This window comes from Parasteatoda tepidariorum, chromosome 12, assembly GCF_982258835.1.
Source record: "Parasteatoda tepidariorum strain Cologne lab strain chromosome 12, Ptep-v5.0, whole genome shotgun sequence".
Lineage (NCBI taxonomy): Eukaryota > Metazoa > Arthropoda > Arachnida > Araneae > Theridiidae > Parasteatoda > Parasteatoda tepidariorum.
The window spans coordinates 9,070,581-9,094,883 of NC_141766.1; the positions used below are offsets into that span (position 1 = coordinate 9,070,581).

The 24,303-nt window shown below is 29.7% G+C and overlaps 1 long non-coding RNA gene across 1 annotated transcript in view; it reads right to left on the reverse strand.

The window, feature by feature from the left end:
- Positions 1–2,187: 2,187 nt before the first annotated feature.
- Positions 2,188–24,303, reverse strand: part of LOC122268953 (uncharacterized) — an 85,798-nt gene continuing 63,682 nt past the window's right edge. Inside the window, exon 2 of the long non-coding RNA XR_006224814.3 lies at positions 2,188–2,489. This is a non-coding gene — a long non-coding RNA (uncharacterized LOC122268953). The remainder of the gene's footprint in view (positions 2,490–24,303) is intronic.

Below are 24,303 nucleotides of genomic sequence, written 5' to 3' on the forward strand. Positions count from 1 at the left end.
CCTCTACATCTTTGCTCCAAATTGGCTAACGGAACAGCAAAACTGCAAGGCGTGATGCAATTAAGGCAACAGTGTTTTATTGGGGTCTCCATTACCACGGATTGATGTCTTTCCGCCAAGCGCTCTGAAATGTAGAGGTAGTGGGTTCAATATCTTTGTTCTGTTTCTTTTTTTATATTTATTTATTTATTTATTTATCTTCTCATTTTTGTGCTATCTGTTCTGTATTTTGTCAAGAGACAAGCCATTCTTTGCTTAGGCATAAAACTTAACTGCCTTAAAAAATAATTTTAATTTTTATTTAAAAATATTCTAAATATTTCAAATATTTATATTTTATTATATTTATTAAATATTTATTATAAATATTTATAATTTTATTTAAAGGAACTTAGCTATTTCAAGAATTTATTTATTCATTTATTGTTACATTTACATATGCAGACTTGTTTGCTCTTTGAAGTACGTTTAATTATAGGCCCTTTTTATGGTGAAAACATAATACTCAAATTCGAGACAGACATTACAAAGATGCATTCATTTTAATGTTCAGGTGGCGGGTTCAAACCCCACCGTGTCCCAGGTTGCATATTTGAGCTGTCATTTTCCATCTTGTGCTATCTCTATTTCAACTTGACAATGGCATATAAGCCGAACTTTGTAAAATGTGCCCCCAATTACATCTGTGCAACCACACATTCGATGAGTTCAAAATACTGATGTGATGATATCGGTTTAAAATGGACGTCGAACTCAAAGTGAACGACTAAAACTGGTTCAAAAACTAAATAATGATTTTTTTTATTCTTTTTAAGGAGTTGTTCGGTAACAGAACAAATGTCTCAACAATACTTTTGAGATTCATTAATAGAATTATTTGAAATAGTTTCTTACTTATTGTTTAAGAACAAGTAATTATCAAGTAATGTTTCAAAATTTCCAAATTCGGAAGCAGAATTGTAAAATGTATTATTGAAATTGTTTTTATTGAATTATATAATCTCTTAATGCCATATTTGGCATTTAAATTTCCATAGTTGATTCACATTTTTATTGATTCAAAACAACGATTTATTTCAAACAAAAGAAAAAAACCATTTCATATAAGGCTTTAAACATATATGCTATTTTAAATCATTTTTTTAATAAAATTAATATAAAATTTAAATCAATGGCTACCTCCCAAGAAAAAACCTTTGAACTTATTCATTTGCCTCTTGTCTTTTGTATACGTTTTCAGCAAAGGTGTGAAGCTGATAAAAAGAAATACTAAATGAAACAAATTCTCAGCAATATTTTCTAGCAACAAATGCTTTTAGAAATAAGGAAAAACTTGTTTGAAAAAGTGAAAGTAACATCTATTCCAATTCGTATAAACGTGTTTTTTCTTCAAAAAGATAAAAGATAACTTAATTGTTCAGTTTCTTTCTTTGCAAAATTAAGACGTTTACTGCCACTAAAATATATTTCTGATATTGATACCTTTCTATGGATTTGATGCTTTTATATTGCAATTTTTTTACGGTAATCTTAGCATACCTGTTATCCTGGTCCAGCAGTTTTACTAGCTGTGAACAATGGGTTAAAAGTGGTAGCTTTATGATAAAAATTATCCACTTTGTGTAAATGCAATAGTTCTACTTATTTTTATAGAGGAACATGGTTTCTTATCACAATAAAACGTTTGCCCTTTTGGCAAAATATGGGTTAAATGAAAGTACAGACACGCAGTAAAAAAATTTTGGTGTTTAGTTGCCACCATTTTTGGTGCCGAGATAATAAATTTTTAAGTACAGAACTGTAGTAATCCTGTATAAAATTACAAAAAATTGACAACACAACAATCGTTAGAAAGAATTAGGGGAATGTATTTCTAAAAATGGACTTGTTTTTAAGCGAACGGTTTTGCGATGAAGCCATCGAATTGATTTTATTGCTCGTGAAAATATATGCTGTTTCTGAGCAAACAAACAAAAAATTAATAAATAATAAATAAAATTATTGCAGTGAAAAAGTAAGTAAAAAATGTGACTACATGAACTGTAAAAATGTTTTTGTCTAATTCAACACCAAAAATGTGGCTACTATAAATGGCAGATGTATTTTAAGCGATTAATACTATCGTTTAAAAAACCCGTTTTTTTTCCTCGTATGCTTTTGCATAAATTAAAACAAATAAGTAACAAGCATGTTTTGAAAAATTTTATTAAATAAAATAAATTGTACTTAAATAGGTAGGGAATGAATAAAAGTATGTTCTTAAGTTAAGCATATTTCTACAATGTATGAATTATTTACATTTTCAGTTTTCGAGCAAATCTTCTTGTTTTTCAGCTTGCTATTTCTTGTTCATAATGTCAAACACTTTTTTTCTATAATTCTTAATTACGAAGAACAGTCTGGATTTGATTTATAACTATACTCAGTGCATAAAGTCTTCCTCTTTTCATAATATTTATTCTTGAATCCATTCTCAGTTCTGCCAGTACCTGTAAGAAAATAGTATTTTACATGCATTGAAAAAAAATCTATATCTTAAGTAGAGAAAATTTATCAAATCATATTTAGCTCTAAATTCAGGAATATCGAATTTTGTTAAGTTTGAATTAATGATTACATGAAATTTAGAGAAGAATTTTGCCAATATATGCCCCCTGGCGAGTAAACCATCCGAGAAAACGGAATAAAATTTTATAGAATGGTATTATAAGAAGTGTTCTCCAGAACTATCGAGAGATTTCTCATTACGTTTGTCTTTGTTAAACCTTAAAGTGAACCTTATTTTCTACTCTTTTTTTTACGATTCTTGGATTTCTTGGGAAATGTCGTGCATATGCTGAGAAGATCATATATATATCTATATCTATATATATATATATATATATATATATATATATATATATATATATATATATATATATATATATATATATATATATATATATATATATATATATATATATATATTATATACTAAATTTGTACTAAAGTAAAATATTAATCTAAGTTCAATAAATAGGCTCAAATAAGCAAATTATTAGATTATTAGTTGACTTAATAACAAGTTATTTGTTTGCTATAAGTTAAAACAGTTACAACGTTTTAAAAATTTTCCATTCATATTTTTAAAAAGTTAGATAGCATGTGAATAATGATGTCCTAATGCTGATAGAGTCGATAAAAAATTCTGTAAAATTTCACTTATAACAGGTAGATTTTAAAGTAAGGTTAATAAAATAAAACTATATTGTAACCGATATCAGCTTTGCTTTATTTAAAGCATCATTAACATTAATTATATATACAGTACAAAATATTTAAAAAAAATGTCTCAGTTTAAATGGTATACTATAGCAGCCTGATTTAGACTAATTGCAACAAATTGTACATCAAATTAAAAGCAAAGTAACCTAGTTTTACAGACAAGTGTTTTAAATGTGCACTATTAGACATTCGGTACATATCCAACCAAGAATCTAACTCTTCTTCAATTGTTAATTAAAGTGTGAACACTCTTAACTTAGTAACCAATGTGTTGGAAGAGTTAAACTACCAGTTATATGGTACACATCCAACCAAAGATCTAATTCTTCTTCAGTTATTTATCTAAGTGTAGATACTGTGAACTTGTTAACCAAAGTGTTTGAAGAGTTGGACTTTAGGCTGGATGAGTACCATATAACTAATGGTTCACATCGTGACTATTTGTAAGAAAAACTAGGTCAACTTGCCGTGTATTTGATGTATGTAAGATTTTTTGTAAATAGACAAAATTAAAATGTCATAATATACCAATGAAATTTGGACATTCTATTCCAGTAGATTTTCGAATCTACTTTTCCTACTCATCTTTTGCATTACACAGTTCGGATGGTGTTATGTGCTATGCATCCCTAGATCAAATACTTATTTTAAATTTTGAGATAATGCTTTTTTTAGATTAGTAGGATGGGCATTTAGGAGTTTTAACATACAATTAGTGTATTGCTCAAAAAAATATTATAGAACATATTTTCTTCCTAATTCATTACTTTTTTTTCAAAAGATTTCAAGATCTAAAAATATTAAAATTTCGGTAAAATTACCGTACTGTAAGAAAATGGCATTGCTGGTAAAAAAAAAGGGAAAAAAACCTAATTCTGGTTAATAAAACCAAAGTATGCGATATTTAAACCAATTATCTGGTAATTTTTCTGTTAATATGGCAGCTGTTCAACTAAAATTCTTGATTTCAAAACTATAGTTTTTATTTCCATTCATTTAGCAAAAAATACGAAACTGAAAAATAAATTTAGACGAATAAATTGATTTTAAGCCATGCTCTAAGGTATCATGATAAAATTATCAAATTTTATCACATTTGCAATTTTTAAAATATTTTTTTTTACATATTATAAAACCTTATTTTTGCTAATTTTACCAAAGTAATTAAAGCTCTTCATTAAAAATTACCGAGTTTTTTGGTGTTTTCATAGATGCACAAGCACATTAAATTTCATTATATTCTGTTAGTTCTCAGTGTAAAAGTACCACCAGAATTGTTTTCTTGAAGAATCTAAACAAGAGACTGTATAAAAAATAGTGTAATCATGCTTCATAATATACGCACAGTTTTTAATTAAATTTCTGCCAATTCAACCAAAATTCTTCCAATTCCGCCAATTTATTGATCCAAATTTACCATAAAACAGTTAATTATAATTAAGTAGCTTAATTTTTAATTAGACGTTTTTTTAACATTATTTCTTAGGACAAAAATAGATTATTTGAAGTATAATCTTTAGTTTCGTTATTCATCTGCTTGATTTCGATTACGTATAAGTATATTATATGCATGCATATAAAATATAACGAATAAAAAATTATTTTACATAATAATAATAATAAAAACAAAACATCGTCGCAGAGAACAGTTTAAATTAATAAACAGCTTTCCAAGAAGCCGTGGTAGCTCAGGGAATAGAGCACTAGCCTCCCAATGAGGTGTCCCGGATTCAAATCTCAGTACTTGCTGATCGGTATGAATTCCACACCCGGCTAGTACCGACAAAAAGCGCTGACGTAAAATATCCTCAGTTGTCGAAGGATCATGGGTTAGAGTTCCCTTTCCATGAGGCTAACAATGGGAGAGTTTTGTGGTTTTTCTCTACATGTTACGCAAATGTGGATTAGTACTGTCAAAAAAGTTCCCCACGGAGGCACATTTCTCTCATTACATGATTTAAGAGTTCCCTTGTCTTCTGGATTAGGTTCAAAATTCACTATATGGTGAACCATATCCGTATAGTGAATTTTAAACCCAATCCAATAATTATAGTGAATTTTATATCCAAAAAGTATTCACTATACGGAGTAAATTCCTTATACGGAGAGAAAATACTATACCTCTACGGAGTTAAGCTTTGGTAGTCATAAACTCAAAATTGGGTGGGCTGTTCAACGATTGTTATAAAATAAAAAATAAAATAGCCTTTCAGGGAGATGATAGTTGATCAAGCTTCCCTCTTCTGACTTCTGATGCTATTTACTTGTCAATGGGCTTCTAAAAATAGTCATATTGCTTTCATTTTGAAAGCAAAATAATCTTAATTTGTTATTAGCTAAAATAGAATAAGATTTTAGAAATGCAGCTTTTGAGCTTCATTATCGCCAATGTCTACTAAAAACCTTATTTATAAAGAATTAGTTATAACTCAAAGTAAGGTTCCAGTTGATAGAAGTGAATTTGATTCAAAACGAAGCAGTGTAATATGAAGAACTAATCTCAATAGCACAGCATGGTAGATTTTATAGATGCATTCAAACTTAATCCACTTTCCCGCTGCATTACCTGCTACTGATTGCTGACGGTTGTGAGCAAAATCAGCATATACCAGTATATTCTACCCGGTGGGGGCAGCAAAAAATCAAAGAGCTTTATCACGCCTCATTACAGATCTTCGTATGTTGTCTATTCGGAAATTTCATCAATCCAGAATGGAGCTGTTGTTGATGATGATGATGGCAGAATGCGGGGGAGGGAAGGGTTTAGAAGAGAATACTTTCGAAAAAGAACAAGAAAGTTAAAGAGGAACAATACTTTCCATTTAGCTGACTCAAGTTTGCTGATTTTAAACGCAGTTCAAGGGGACCGCAGAATTCTTTTCGTTGAGCCAATCAACGAAGCTCCCTTGTAATCTGGTCACGCGCCTTTGCGGTTGGCGGGAGGGATTCATTTTAACTTCCAACAGGTGATTGGCGTTCGAACCCTCTGTGAGAAAGATAAACAAGAGAAAAATTAGGGAAGTTCACTCTCATCAATAAACTTTAAAGTTTTAATAAAAATAGTCTACAAGGGAAGCTTGTTATTATAAAGCCGAAGACACCGCCCGTGCTCCTAGCCATTGTTGTCGTCTGCGTGGGGAGATCCTGGGAAAAACTGAGGAGGGAAAAAAAATGTTTTAAATTGAAAAAAAGTTGTGAACTAGCTAGCTTTATCTTCAACATCTCCTGAGAATATAGATGTCTCTAGAACCAAATAGAAGTTTAGAAAAGGTGAAGGTGTGTGTGGGAGTAGCGCCAATTAATAAATCTCGTAAAGTATTTGCCGACTCTGTTCCTTTTTTTTATATTTTATTTGTTTTTATCTTCCTCTTCCCTTAAAAAAATTTCGTTTTTAGCCGACTATAATCTTTTTTTAAGCGTATATGCTTTTTTTTATTTTTTAGAATCACCGTTTTTTTTTTCTTTTCTCCCTTCTCTAAGGGGAAAAAAAACTTTTATTCTTTTTAAACGTAATGATTTTTTTTTTCTTTCCAAGACGCAGTTTTTCTAATAATGTTTTCTTTTCTTTTCTTATCTACTTTGCCTTTTTTTTCTTTTTAATGTTTGATATTTCTTCCTTCTATTTTATTCCTTATAAAGAAGTTGGGAATTTTTTTATCCTTGATTACTTCTTTCATGGTCGACTTTTTTTGGCGACCAAATATATTTTTTTCCTAATAACTTTTCGTATTCTTTTTGCCCAAGAGCTTTCTTTTTACATTTTTTTTTAACTCCATTTCCATTCATACTTTTTCTTCCGTTTAAAGGCTCTTTATTATTTTCGTTCGGAAACCAATCTGAAAGCGAAGAATAAATTAGTCTTTTTATACTTTTTTTACCCGAGCGCTTTTGATTATGCCTAATTGTAATTAGTTTTCGAATAGAGTATTAAACTTTAGCCCCTCAGGATTCTTTTAAGGCCTTTTTTTCCACCTTAACTTGAATTATGCTAAAAAATTTTCTATGCAGCGTTATAAGTCTTTCTTTATTATTTTCTTTTGTTTGAGAACTAATATTGGTTATATGCCAGGGTTTTGAATATCAAGTTGGAAGCTCATTAATAATTTACTATTCATCTTTCTTGTAGTGATTAACGCTTTTATTCTTTATGTCTTTTATTATAAGATAAATAACCTATGCATATCATCTTTACGAACAGATATTCACAAAACAGTTGATTAACTCTAGATTGTTTGCGTATTAAATACGTTCTCGGGATTTTTTATTATTTTTTATGCATTGTTTCGACAATGGACCTTATAGATTAAAAAGGAGGTTTTGTTTACTCAATTACCAATGACTAATCAAAATCAATTTTAGAATAATTTCAGAGAAAAGTATATTTCCTATCATCAATTTCTCATTTTAACTCTTGTTTTGTCAGGGAATTGTTTTGTAATGATGAAAAATAATTTTTTATTTTTGTTGCTTTTTGCAATGAAAAATAAATATATAATCACGTAAATTTTTAAAAAAAAAAAATTGTTTTGTAATAATTCAAAACAGCTATAAATTACTTTTCTATGCAAAAGAAACTCAAATTTCGCTTCTAAATTACAAATTGAAATTTCATTCATAAAACGTATTTCACAATTGATAGTTATATTCTGATAATTAACATAAATTTCCATAAGTTTTCTAAACATTTTTACGCCTTAAATTTAATTAATCGGTTAATTCCTTTCAAATACGATATAATCTACAATTATGTCATAATTCAAAAAAAGTCATCAATAACTAAGTTAAAATTCAAAGAAAAAGATATGAGTAATTATTTCAATGTTTAAAAAAATCGTGAATACTTATATCATTATTAAAAAAATTGTTCAATTGTGTCATAATCTGAAACTAAGTAATAAAGCAATTCATATTTGAGAATTTTGAAATTTAAATGTGAATATAATAAAATTGCTGGGGAAAAAAAAAGAAAAGAAAAAAAACCCTCCAAGAATAGACATCCTTTTAAAGTGCTTTTCAATGGGTAGGAATCGATATTTTAGCGATTATGTTAAGTCTATTTCAATCTCTCTTTATTTATTTGTTTGCATTGTTTCAACATTGGGTTTTACAGATTATAGAGGTGTTGCTCACTTGATTGATGCAATTTTAGAAATAATTATGTTTTTAAAAGCATATTTTTCTATAAGGAATCAATTTAAAGAATGTTTTATGAAATTATTGTTTTGTAGTCAGGAAAATTTCATTCACAACATTATACGTTTATTTATGCAAGAAGATTAAATTTTTAGAATTATTTTAATTTGAAAAAATTATATAGATTGAAAATATTTTGATTGAAAAAAAAAAACTTTCACTAAAATTATAACTCAATAACTAAAATTTTTTTTAAAAAATGTTTTGAATCATTTGGCGAAGATCAGATTTCTATTTTCCTTAAGGACGCTGGGTCGATTAATTTATATTTCCTTTAGATATTTTTGAACTTTTTGCTAATTTTGTGTTAAACTTTTATTAAGAATGTTAAAAACAAACTATTGCATGGGATATTTAAAAAATAGATTCAACTTAATGATCCAAAAAGCAAATAAGTAGAAGAACGTTAAGTTGTATTTTTAAGCCCTATCACATTACATTCAGTCTATTACATGTATAATTATGACTAACCGATATTTAGCAGACTACACAATTTTGAGCTTACGACAGTAAATGTTCGACTTTGTTGCCTTGTTATTTTGTACTCAACCCGGAAGACAAGGGAACTCCAGAATGAAGAATTAAGACAAACTAGTCTCTATCACTGATGATATTTTATGTCAGCGCTGTGGTCGGTGTGTGCCAAAAGCAGAATTCATATTCACCAGCAATCACTGGGATTCGAACCTGGGTCGTATCATTGGAAGACGAGCACTCTATCCTCTATGTCACCTCCGCAGCAAAATTTTACTCGGTTTCGGGAAATACATATTTAACGAAAAGGATGATATTGCTTTGATTTTAAGAATGTGATATATTTGACTACTAATTGGATAGTGTTTGATATTACCTTTTTAACGTGAATTCGTTTTGTCAGCTAACTGCTAAGAAATTGACGTATTAAATACTGGATTTAAAAAAAAAATTAAAAAAATACATAAAATAATAAAAAATAAAAGAACAAAAAGATTTTTGTACGTCTTTTTCTGCTTTATTCACGATGTTTTGCTCTATTTATACGTAGTACCAAGTATTAAATGTTTAATTGCTTTCTATGTAATCAATGTATCAACTGAAGGGTGATGAGCAATTAATGCTGGATTTTCTTAATGCACCCCTAGAACGCAAAAGATCATAATATTTTTTCGCATAATTTGCTTAAAAATATTCTCATGTTCTTTGACTCTTTATTTTCATTAAACTTAGGAAATGCTTTTTTTTGGGGGGGGGGGCACTAAGTGCTTAATTGTTCTCAAAATATAATTAAAAAACAAATGTGCAATACTTGGATGACTATGCGTAGTTAACAAAACAAAGATGAAATGCATTGTGCTTTTAAAAATATTACCACACTCTTAACATGCATATATCAATTAAATAACATCGATGAAATAATAAAATTGGTAAAAGTTATTATTATTTTTCTCCGTCACTCTCTTTTGTAAGTACAGAAAAATCTTACAAAGTATTTAAATTAATTTGCTTAGAACAATATTTAATATTTTTCTACGCATGTTATTTAGAATAAATTAGCATTTCTTGTTATAACTAAACACAAACTCAACAATGTTTAACTAATCACAAACTGTTATAATAATTAAAACTAAAAACTATTACGCAAGCAACAGAAAAAAAACAAATAAAATTTTTGCGTTCAATTTTCTTGTCATTTCAAATGTTTTTCGATTTAGTAAAAAAGTTATCTTGTACATTATTTACATAATTCTGTTCCGAGTGTTGCTTAAAAGTTTGCATTAAATACCTTTTTGTTCAGGTGTTATTAATCTACAGATAGCGCGATCATTATAAGTTTAAAGATTACTAGTACTACTAAATAACTCAGATAAAAAAAAAGAAATACTTTTTACAAAAGGAAACGTAACGTAAACAGAAATGACTTTCCGTGTCTTCACGTTTTCGATGTAATTTTTCATTAATACAGAAACCAAAATGCATAAAATAAACTTAGTTGTTTACACAAGAAGTAAATATGGAAGTTTATAAAAAATACCATTATAGATTTCTGTTTTCACTGATTCGTTCATTCTTTTACTTCAAAAAGTAATTAGAGTTCACCAAACATTGTACTGCGGGTAGAACATGCTAGTCCTATTCATGGACTAGTTGTTGTGTTTCATTTTGGCCAAAATCAATATCATCTAAAATGTAAATGGACGGTTTGTCCACGCAATACGTCTCTTAACACTATTTCAAAGCTATCTTTTTCTTCTTTTTTTCATTTATTTTTTTCTTAGCATAGACTTTAGCATTTACTTCTGAATTAAATCGATTGTATATGTATTATGGAGAACTTCTTTGTTTGACCGATTCCTAATGCTATGTAAATCAAACAATCGAAAAAGTTTTGTATTGCTTATGCTGTTATTGTATGAATTTTGATAGAAAAATTAGTTTGTTATTCCTTCTATACAATAAGAGAGAAAAAGCATGCAACATTAGAATAATAATAATATTTTAATAAACTTCGAAACGATCTGTTCTATATTGCGGAAAAAGTGTATGGTGTTACTATTTTTATTTTTTCAAATGTTAAACTGTAAAATTTTTAGTTTAAAATTTGAAAAAATCATACTAATTTAATTAAACTGAAAAATCATAATACATTTTACTCTCAGTAAAGAGTCATATGCCTTCCAAAGGACGACTGCTGTAATTATATATATAAATATATATATATATATATATATATATATATATATATATATATATATATATATATATATATATATATATATATATATATATATATATATATATATATATATATATATATATATATATATATATATATATATATATATATATATATATATATATATATATATATATATATATATATATATATATATATATATATATATACACACACCGAAGAGCCATTACATTATGGCCACCCTCCATCTATAACAATAATTTTATCTCTTAAAGCACTGTTGATTTAGAATTAAAATTTCTCACTATTTTTTCTGACACAAACGGTAAGGCTTTTGAAAGTGAAACTCTAAATTTTTTAAATTGTTTTAGACAAACCATTCAACGACAAGTCGATAAATTTAAAAATTACAATCGTATCCTTCCAATTTTTCAATTTGTACAATAACTTTGCTCAACTATGCACCTCTATAACGTCACGAAATCACGTGATTTGTGACGAAACGTGAACTCTCAAATCTATGACCAAAAGATTTTCTCAACTCGAAACATCATTGTAATGCATTTTGGGTGATTGTTAACTAGAATGAAAAGTAGACGATAAAAAAAGGACAAAGCAAACCGACTGAACTGTATGGTGGTCAAGATGTTGGACTCTTACCAGGAGAATCTCGGTATCGAATCCTATTTCGGGCATGATAGTAATTTATCTCTCTGTTCTATCTGCCCTTCTTGTGTTGTTAGGACGACAATATTCCGCCTACAAGGTGCCCACGTTAAAATGAAAGTAAGATACGTTAGACATCTTAGTTTATTTATTATTTTTTTGGTAAAAAGTAAAATGACGAAATATTTCTTTAAACTAATTTAATTTACAAATTTGTCAAAATTAATTTACACAAAGAAGTGACGATAGTTATTGCACCACATTGACGAAAGATTTGCTCAGCGTATATGTCACGAAACGGTTTCGTCGATAACAAGGAAAGTTTAGTGATATTTGAGTATCGATTTTTTACAGTGTTTTAATTAGCTTAATGGCCTACTAACAACATTAAACTTAATCCAGTATTGTTAATGTAACATTAGTGTTTTCTAAATACAATTAAATTTTGAAACACAAAAGTGATAACAATAGAACGCCAAAAAAATAGCTTTCGTTTCAGTCTTCTTTTCGATTACTCTGAGAAGAATAAAATGAAGAAAAAGTAAGAGGGGCAAAGGAGATAGAATTGAAAAGAAGGGAGGGGGGCATAGAAATTGGTATGCTCGAGGCATCCTATCTTTGGTTCGCTGACCAGAAACATTGGATAGCAGTTAGAAATCGATATTTCCCGGAACACAACGATTGGACAAATACCCTCGGCCCTTCCCCTCCCTCGATCCTACTCCGATTTCCTTCCTTCTTTATCATTTGATACCCCTTATTTTTTTCCCCCTTCAACTTTTACAAAAAATGAGAAAAATAAGATTTTATTTTGTGAAACTTCAAATAACATCTATATTCTTTATGCTATGTAGTGACAAAATCAAACATATACTATCCTACGTTAACAACTCTTAAAAATACTACCTCATATCAAATATTTTAAAACTGTTTTCCTTTCTCCTTCATCATTAGATACCCCTTATTTCCCCCCCCCCTTCAACTTTTACTAAAAATAAGAAAAATCAAATTTATTTTGTAAAATTTCAAATAACATATATCGTATTTATGCTATGTAGTGATAAAATCAAACATATACTATCCGGAGTTAACAATTTTTACAAATACTACCTCATATCAAATATTTTATTATTGCTTTACTATTACAAACCAAATGTAATATATTTAGTAATTGACGATTATTTCCCTTCGAATTCTATTAAGGCCAACATATAATTTATAAATAAAATTCCCCAGCAAGTTTTAGTCTAAGGAGTATTGGTGTGGCCGGAAAAATCATTACAGGGATACTGAAGAGCTTGGGTTCGAATCACGAAGTTAATGAAGAATTTCAACATAAAAAAAATTGCTTACTAACTCATACACTGAAATCCATACTAAGTCATCATATAAAGAAAAAAATGGCAGCTAGAGAGGTCATTGCAGTGACCTTGTGGATTGTGGGTTCGAATTTGCTGTAGAATCTCAACATAAGATAATTGGATACCAAATTTATAAACTTAAATCCTTAATAAGTTTTTCTTTCTATAACGAGAAACATGGTTGCTGGAGAGGTCATTACAATGACCCTGAAGATTGTGGGGGCGAACTTGATGAAGAATCTGAACATAAGAGAATTTGCATTGCCTAATTCATACACTTAAATCCTTAGTAAGTTTTTTTTTCTACAACGAGAATCCTGGTAGCTGGAGAAGTTATCATAGTAACGCACGCTCTAAATAATGGATTCGAACTTGCTGAAAAATCTCAACATCAGAGAATAGTATAAAATTGCTTAATCACTAGATTTAAGCTTACAATGCCTCTTACCTACAACAATAATAAATACTTACAACAATATTACTGAATTCCACTGGATTAAAGCCCACAAAGGATATGAGGGCGATGAAGAAGCTGACAGACAGGCCAAATTAGCATGTCACAAATCACCAATAGTTCTATATGACTTACCATCAAAACAGATAGCAAGAAGAGAACTTATGAAGAATAACCTTTCAACATGGCAGCAAAGATGGGCTAACAATAATACTTAGGGCCGACTCACTTACCAATTTTTCCCAAAAGTCAGTAATCGAAAATTCTACTCCAACTTCTATATCAATAAATTTTTAACCAACCATGGAGCCCAGGGTAGTTATCAGTCAAAATTGTTCGGGAAAGACCCGAACTGTAAAGTTTGCAAGAGTTATGAAGATATCGAGCACATACTTACTATCTGTCCAGTTTATGATGATTTAGGAATAAAATTTTCACCGAAAAATTTCAACTTTGTTACCATTAAAAGAAACTGGAACCAAAAGAAAATAAACAAAGGAATTGAAGTGATTTTTAAAACACTCTTTGAAAAGAGAATTGAGGATTTGGCCTAAGCTGATCCTTCAATAGTATTCCCTGGATGCCCCTTAAAGCCGAGCTACAACTCCTCTTTTACTGGATTAGAAGAGCTTTATTTGGTAATTTTTGAAACTTGCACAAAAAGCATGAAAGCCTTAAAAGTCATTAAAAGCTAAATCCCATCCTAAAGTCCCGAATTTGTATCAAAATATCTTCCTTCTAGAATGCTAAATATGGCAGTTCTCAAATAATAACTTTTGATTGTGAAATGGGTCTTACTAGTAATACCTAAAGTTATAAATATTTCTTATTTAAAATTAAAACATCTCAAATATATATTTTCTGAAAAAATATACTAATCAAAATAATTTCACTTTTTCATTAATAATGCACATGCTTAAAGGTTCCAATATTTTTTTTTCTTTAATTTTTTAAAGTGCTTTAGTGTAAGAAACAATCCTGGACATTTCATTTGATATATTTTTCAAAAAAATAATTACTAATCAAATGTTTAAGATTACTTGAACTGCAATATAAATAAAAAGTTAAAGGTAATTCAGAAATCTATATATTTGAACCATTATACGTTAAAAAATAAAACGAGCATTCAAATTAATGCAACTATTCAACGTCAATATATATTGATGCGTTTAACTAAAATAATTATTGCAAATGAACTCTTTTAAACATACATCAACTTCTGCCCTCTTATTCATGAATTCATTTCAAAAAGGCGAAATTTAGTGAAAATATTGCCAACATTTCATCAACAATAGCCTCAATGCCATGAATATCTCCAAGAATTGCATTACTGTTTTGAATCAAAACTTTCAAGTCTAACGTTTGAGGTAACTTTACATCGAAAGCAACGTATACATATATATATATATGAGCAGCATTTAAAATGACAGCAGGCCTTTGATCTCAAAAGCTGAACGATTCATTTTGGAATCCATATGAGCTTTTCGCGATTTGTTGACAGAGTTGCTGGGATCAAATTTACCGACGCAAATTATCCACGAACAAATATGCAAATCTCAAGCCGATCAAATATAGAACGTGAAGATGTTTAAAATGATGTTTTGAAATTGTTATATGTTTGATAAAATTCGATACGTTGAAACTTATAACAAATGTGTGGTTAAAAGGAGTGAGTAAAAGAGTTGTTGGCGTTATTATAAAACCGATTAGCAATTTGCCTCAAGGATATATATATATATATATATATATATATATATATATATATATATATATATATATATATATATATATATATATATATATATATATATATATATATATATATATATATATATCTGTGTCAGCTATTTGTTTGTCTACATTCTTTCTTTTTGATTCATTATTCAATTCATAATTTCTCATAATTAGTATTCAAATCCGGCATCTCTGCTCTAAGTTTAAGTTATATTAAAGAATGCTAGTTTTTTCCCTTAAGCAAATGTGAGAATTTCAGAATTCCCTAAACCTATTTTTTGAATTTATTGATACGAAATGGGTATTTCCCTTTTTGCAAGTGACTTAAGATACTATCGGGAAAAACTCGCGAGGTTCTCCCTAACATAAAAGAGTGAAGCACCTTGATTTCGATAATTTTATGAAAGTTCTATTTAATTGTTTTATTGATTTTTCTTCCTTGTTCTGCAGGTCAACTTAACTGTGGTCAATTTCTTGAGCTTTGAAAGTTTGAATCCGTTTTTGTAAGTTATCTCACTCAGAAATATCATGTTACAGGATGGGGGTCGTAACTATAAAATGTATTAGAATGTCAATTTAGATTGTTTCTGTTCAGAATTTCTCAAACAATTGCATGTATACTCAACAGAAGACTAGCTGGCTGAATTTTTGAATTAAGTCTTCCTGGAATGTTCTATAATTGACGAGGTTTGACTGGATAAAATGATTTTTATTAGACAAAAAACTTCGATGATGTTATTACTGGAAGTGCTCTATATGCTGTTGTATCTTCCAGGTAAATCTAACTAGAAAACCCATTTTTTAATGACCTAAAACTGAACAAGATGTTGATATAAAGCCACATTTTGAATTAAATATCATAACATGCAAGAAGTTTTGAAGTGTGTAAAAAGGTGGATGTCTGACGATAAATGATCTGAAAATGAATCAATATATAGTAACGCATTCGGTCTTTAATATATATTGGCGTGTAACGAAAGTTGTGCGCGGTTTTGTGTTGCGTAACTGCTCACAACTGTTTTACTATTACCGAGGTCTTGACGTGTCTGGATGACAAATTTTCTGTTAAATTCTATAAAAATGACGTAGATTTGAATATCTCTAGTACTTCAAGAAAGGAACAACCGCCATATGTTGCAAAAAATACGCCTTGACTTTTCCAAAATATATATACGAGTCAGTTTTAGTTTCATTTTTACATTTTCATAAAAATTTACATAAAAAAATAATTCGGCTCAAAAATTTTGTAGTATTTTTACTACTGATACAGATAGATTAGTAGTGTTTTTTCTTCGTATAAAACCTTTTCATAAAAATGATTTCGCAAACAGCAGCAGCATTCTAGTTCGCAACTTTGAGATCTAACTAAACTGAACTAACGTAACTAAATTACAGAAAGCACGTCCGACTAAAAATCACTGAAGGTACTTTTTAATAACAATGCAATTTTTCTTTTAAATATCTATTATAGAGAGCAAGAATAAAGAATATTATCTTCATTCTTCTTTTATGACGATCTATTGATAGATCATGACGATCTATCGGTAAACTTCCTTTTATGACGATCCACCGATAGATTTGGTATATTTCATTAATAGGTGGCTTTAGTTCTGCTTTATCAAATTTCAATTTCTGCACTTATAATTTGACCCTGTCCTAACTTAAAGAATTCTTACGTTTCAAAATAAAGAGATCTTGAATTCCAGATTTTTTTTAAATTCGAAATACCGATTCAGAGGATCTGCATACCCGTTACTACACCCTTTCCTTTTCACAATAACTTTCATCTCAAAATTTGTTATAAAAATGATCCAGATTCGAACAATTTCAAGTTATTCAATTATTTTTGACTTGAGTACTATGTAAAGCATTTCATTATAATTTAATTTCGATTTAAAGTTTAAAAAAAAAAAAATTATATGTATACACACTGTAGTCGCGCAATCATTTACTGTCTTTAAACATTTCACTTTCTTTTTACCATCATGGTAAGACTCAAATTTCTTCCATTCCGATGGGGACGAATGTAAGAAATCGCCTTGTATATTCCATGACTTAAATATCATCCAAGATTTTTCATTAACAAAATCATGCAATGATTTTTCATTAACATTTCCGATTTCTTTTTCCTTTAATCGTTTAGAAGCATTGGTTACATCTTCTATATGTTTATCTATTTTAGACAACTTATCAGCCATTAAAACCTTATCTTCTGTGCTTACATGACAGCTGAATAAGCTGAGCATGACTAAGTCACCCTTTAAGTACCACAGATGCCTCTTCAACCCATTGTTTGCAGCTTTTGAGATTTCTTTGCATTCATTTTTCACCAAATTTAAATGTTTCAAAAATTCTAAGTCTATGAAAGGTGCATCAGCTGCGTTAGAGCCGCGAAACCAGGCTTTCATGTACAAGTGTGTGCTAAAATCATTAAATCGTTTCTACCCTTTAGCTTCTTTTGGTGTGAGCTTGAACTGTTCACGAAACATGTATATTTTTAAACAGTAAATAACTTTGGCCATCCACCGTGCATGATGGAATGCTCCTGATGCTGCAAAATGTACTCCACGTGGAGGCACCTGTCCAAGATAAATCAAAGTCAGTTCTAAAAACTCTCTGTAGTCATTTCTTGCCAATGATTTTGTTTCAAACGTAAGATTATGTTTGGCAAATTTAATAGCTTCTTCTTTTAATACTTTCCAATTTTCTGAAGGTACTATTGTTTCTTCTGGACATTTGAAAGAAGATTTGTCTATAAAATTCCAGTGACTTTGGAATCTCTTAAACATGAGAACACAAGGTGCACTAGAATGTCCGAATACTGCAGAAAACACATCACCAATAATGATTTCATAAATATGATGCCTGCAAGCCAAACTGAGGAGCTGTTTTCCAATCTTCTGTTCCAATAATGTACATGCTCCTGTGTGAATACCAGTGTTACAAGATGTAGTGTCAAAGCACATGCCTTGAATTTTATCTATGATCTCCCAATCAATAAGTGTATCAAATACTGCTTTTTCAATTGCCTTGCCTGTACCAACTGGCAGTTTTGGCACACCAAGTAATTTCTCCACATCATTTCATGTGACAAGAATAGGAAGGCGGTCAACTTCCTCCATTTCTCCAGAAATACTAGCCATGAGTTTCGCATCCCAGTGGACGACAGGCGGACCATCAGGTTTGAAGTTATGCTTCAAATCCTTCGCTAACTGGGCTCGAAATTTCGTTCTGTGTCTGCGAAGTGTACTTCGTGAACCAGTACTTTCACTTACATTTATTCCAACTGTTTGGGCTGTTGCTGCAATTAAAAATGTAGCACTGCGATCTGAGGTTTTTGTTCGATCCAATGCAGTCATCAAATTAGGTGAAAGAAGCTTGCTTTTTTTCCCCTTTGCTGTCTTTTCTGAAGTACTAGGATATTGAAAAGCATCATCATCAGTATCACTTTTTGAGGATGAGCTACCACAGTCTTCTTTAATTTCTGCACTTGATGAAGGATAACATACAGTTTTGTTTTTATTCATGTCCACACTATTAGATGGTAGTGTCTCATATCGCCTCCTTTTAGATGAGCGTTTCTCTTTCTTCTCAAGTTTTCTGTCGACTGACAACATACAGCCTTCAAATCCTTCTCGCTGTTTAAGCAAAAACTTCTTATTCTCTTATATTTTTATCATCTGTAAAGCACCGACATGAGCGATATCCAACAACATCTTGCATTTTTTGATAAACTTCTGTTCATTGTCTTCTTAAGTATTCTCACGCCGATTTCTGTTCTTTTTCAATTTTTGGTACCGCTCAACTTATTTTTCTAACTTTCTTACTGAATTCTGCTTTTCGGTCATAGGAATTCTAGCTTTATTCCAGAAAGTCAACACACTATCAACAGTGTGACTTGCGCTTTCATGTATTGTTTTTGTCTCATGGTGAAATAAGAAGTTTCTTAGTACTGCATTAATGGAAGATAGTTTACAACCTTTTATTTCACTTATGGGAAAACCAAGTAACCAAATTTCAGAGTCTTTTCTAAATCTAATTTTGTTTGTTGACATTGCATCAATAAAATCTCACCAGGTCACAGATGTAAACAAGCAATGTGGTGTTGCCAAACCCAAATAAAGTAATTTGGTGTTGCCAAAACAAGAAGCAAAATGTTAACTATATAATAATTATATTTATAATTATTATATTTATCATAATATATGACCATTGTTTATGAAAATAAGTAAATAAATAATAAATAGTGATAATATGGAAATTATTTTTTTAAGGTTTCCAAGTAAAAACTTCAAAGCCTTTGAGCTACCTCTAAATGTACTTAAAATAAGCTGAAATTTTGTATGGGGGCTTCTTTAGTCATGTGTGCAAGTATTTAGGGTTAAGACCTGCAAATTTAAAAAAAAAGTTTTTTTGGGACCAGTTTATATATATATATATATATATATATATATATATATATATATATATATATATATATATATATATATATATATATATATATATATATATATATATATATATATATATATATATATATATATATATATACATATAAACACAAATAATAAAATAAAAATCAATATAAACTGAAAATGGAAAAACCAATAGTCGCTATCAAGACACATCTATTGGTATAATTTAATGCGATATTTCTGAAGTCTTAAGATAAAAATTATTCTTTATATGTGTCAATATATATATATATATATATATATATATATATATATATATATATATATATATATATACTGTAGATGTCTTTTCTTAAAACGAGCATTATTTGAAAGTCTTTTTCGAGGTAAAATCTATAAAAATCAGAGTTCTTGACTTATACAGAGAAAAAATTTGGTCTGTCTTAGTGAGTTGGAGCAAAAAACATTTCAGATACTAAAACTCGAAATCCACTGCTTAAAGAGCCTAAGCATTTCAATTCGACTAGATGCCGCATTCCAGAGAAGCAAAATAATAATATATACATGCTGCATGTGCTATTCTTTTCTCGAGAATGAAGATTCGGGTAAAAATCTAGAGGAAAAGGGCATAGAATAGATTCCTTACTCCCCGAAGCCCCCTCTTTCCGACTATCTATTGAGAGATTTGCGGATACGATCGTCGGGTATATTCCGGCAAAGTCAGTTCTATACTCCGGTAGTTCCATTTCATTCCCCCTAAAAAACATTCGCCCTCCCCCCTTCATGCAAAAGGAAATAAAACAGCAAAATAAATATAAAAAAAATCTGAAGACGACTAAAAATAAAAAAAATAAAAATTGGAAGGAAGAAACTGTTTCCTCTGCCAAACGTGATACAAATTTCTTCCGTAGGCTCGGGATAGGAAAAAAAGTGACAGAAACGGATAAATGGAAAAGATTCCAGAGGAATATTGAATGAATTATTCATCGAATCTTCTCCAAAACTGGAGAGGGGGACAGATATTCCATTTCTTTCGCTTTTTTCCAGAACAGCAGGGAGAGAAAATATTCCTGTGAGTCCCGTTTTTCGAAAATCGGGAAAAACTTTTTGATTTCTTTTGCAGGGTTGCTGTGCCGAAGTTGAAGCCTAGTTGATTCTGGCTTGAAAAGGAATGAAAAAAAGTGAAGACACTCGCTAAGGGGTTTTATGTTGGAACTTTAAGAGACATTTTAACTTGGTTGCGATACATCAGATTGGTTGATGTAACTCGGTGAAGGGAAACTTTAACTGTAAAGGTAAATTTAGTTCAAAGAGTTTGTATGGTGTGTCAATAAGCAATGTAATCAACGTGGTCTTGAAATCTTTATGGTTAAAGTTGATTATCAATGATAGTTGTAAGCCAGATGTTTTATTTATATTACAGGGATTTCCTGTGTTCTTTAGAAAAAAGTATAAAAGCAAAACTGACTTTTTATACAAAATGACGATAAAATTAAGTTTACGTAGTAGATTTTATTTTATCTTCATCTAACGCAACCTATCTTCATTTGCACGGTACTTTAGCAGATTAAATTTCAGTTTTCTAATGAAATGAGAAAAAACAACTCATGAAATTTGTATCCATCAATCAATCAACATTTGTTACGACTTACGCGTAAATAATGTGCTGTTTGAGAGTCGTGGGTTATCCAAGTAAAGAAATAGTTTACTTTAGGTACTAAACAATCTTCTATCGCCTTACTTAGCTGACTTTCTGTTAATAGATTCGAGTTTTCTTTTGCTAAAATCATTCAACACAGTATCTCTGTCATTGACCTAGATTTCAGGGCATCATTTCATATTTTGAAAAATTCTAATAATTTAGTTTACGGCCTCTCTAATATCCATTTTATCTTTCTATTAATTTCTAAAACTTGCAACACATATATATTTTATCCTACCCCAATCCCAACCTGCCTTGTCTCCCTTCTTTTGATTGATTATCTTGCTAAAGCTAATTGCTCCTATCTTATTTGTCAAACTCCTTTTTTCCTTGATGTAACTTGTTTATAATTTTCTTCTGCATCTCTGTGTTTCGACTATTAATGAGATTCTTATGCATAGAATCAAAACTGCAGTATGTCTATGCTTTGTTATTAGTACTATTTTCACGTTTTCAGCTTTATTAAATTAAAAGTTTATACACATGTAGTTAAACAGCCACTCTAGTGACACCGTCGGTAAGAAAGTCGTTCGTAATCCTGAAGAGTTGGGGGTCATGTGTTCGATTCTGACAGCTGTTGATGCGAGGTTCACTAGATGCCCTTTCGTTGGTGCAATGTGGAAGATTGGAGATAGTTGTTTCAACTTAGTCACTGTCAAGTCATCTTACCAGGATTAAAATAACATGGCGTTTTAACGATGGTTGCAATATTAAGAGCTCTGAAAAAAAGTGAGCTGTTGTTCTATGATTGACTGGTATGTGCGTCTTTATTCAAAAAATATTAAAATCAATGTTTTATGAAACGGTTATACAATCGGCTAAAAGAAATCCTATCTTTTTTCAACGAGAAAAAGTCCGACTTCTTCAATTTAGACAGAAAATAGCTTTATATAAATATGAATAATATAATATGAATAGTTTCGAAGAACAGCGGGTTTATTTTTTATAAAATTAAGTTTGTTACTAAACAAATCTATAGAGAACTATTTGCTGTTACAGAGAGAAATCTGTCTGAGAAAATATTTTGACACCGGTGAAAAAAATTACTTGGTAAATTATTTTAATATTAAAGAGAGTTTATTTTAAGACACTTTTTATGAGTTTGTCCAAAGCTGGAAGTTAATCCTTTGAAAATAAGGCTGGCTTTGCTCAGTGACAAACGTTTGCTCCCAATGAACTAGTGGCTATTCTGTTAAAAGAAATACCATTAATTTTGCTGTTGTCTTAGATGATCTTAAGTTAAATTGTTATCCTTCAAAAAATTAGCTACATTTGAAGAATTTTTCACAAGAAAACGGTAAACCACATTTTCAATGTTTTTCCTCTTTGAACAAGAAAAAAAAAAAGATAAATAGTTGAAACAGAATTTTCTATTATTTAAGCAGTATTTGGTGAACTGAAGACAACAATTATATATTACATAATATAAGTTAAATGTTCTCCTATGATTTCTTGTAATGGATAAAATAGGGAATTATATTACAGTGTATATTAATTATATAACTGTATATTACAGTTAATAGGATTCGTTATAATTTTTTTTTCTATTTTCTTAATTGTGGCTTATTATTGCTTCACAGTTAGACATTCAATTCATATTTTCTTTTAAACAACAATATACTATATAAAAATTGATTAAAATTGATTATTATTTCTTTTTAAATTATTGGAAATCGTAAGAATAAGTATCTTATTTTTCAGCGTTTTGTTTAAAAAAATGTCACTTTAGAGAGTAAGAGAGAAATTCGCTGTAGAGACACTTTGTGTAATAAATCTTATTAAAGACGTTGTTGACAAAAAAATTATTGCAGAAATTCAAGGAAAATTTGCTATCTTAGATTTAGCATGTAGATATGTCCTAGCTTTTGCATAGTAGTATGTTATTACATACGTTATAAATGTTATATTGCAATTACTATAAGACTTAAGTTGCATATATGCATTATAAACAGGAACCAAAATTTTTAAGGCTTTAAAAAAATATTGAGTTGAGAATGTGTTAGTCAGTTTGTGCAAACTCAACATTACCTGATTGATAAGTTTCTTGTACTATATGCATTCAGCAGAAATTAACTAGGTACATTGTTAGAATTTTCAGTCTAAAATAATGGTAAAATAACCGACAGCAGTCGGTCCATCTAAATAACCGTAAAATTTACGGTTAAGAATATTTTTTACCTTTGAAGTTTCGAAGCCGTTTAGAACTAATATGGTAAAAAAACATGAATACAAAACTATACGTTTTTTAACCATTTACAACTAGCATGGTTTCAAAAAACGGAAAAAAATAAGCAGCTTTATAGTATTGCCATCTGTGCGAGAACGAGATTAACTTATTTTATTGGTCCAAGGTCAGAAATCGGGAACTGTAAGACACTGGAAACACTTCAGTGATTAAGTGAATGGCGGAAATAATGTGGTGTCAATGTTGGGATTTGAACCCCCGCTCTGCAAGTTATGAAAAGGACACTTCAGCTCTCTCGGCAGTAATATGTACTCACCTGCACGGAATTAAGTGGCTTCATTAGATGGGCCTAGTTGGTTTGATAAAATTCTGGTTGTTTAACCATATTAGGTGAGAGCTTAAACAGTTTTTCTCACAGTTAACAGTTTGAATACCATCACATTTATAAATATTTGACAGTTTTGTTTGGCTATGGTGAAATAATAATTAAATAAATTGCAATTTAACTATTTTTTTCGAGAAATTAACGAAGTAGATTACTTAGAACATCTGATGTTGCTTCCATATGAGGATCAAAAGGAAAGAATGGTTTATGTCCATTTTTCCTAAACATGGCTATTGGATCGCTATCTGTAGCTTTTTGAGGATTACTAAG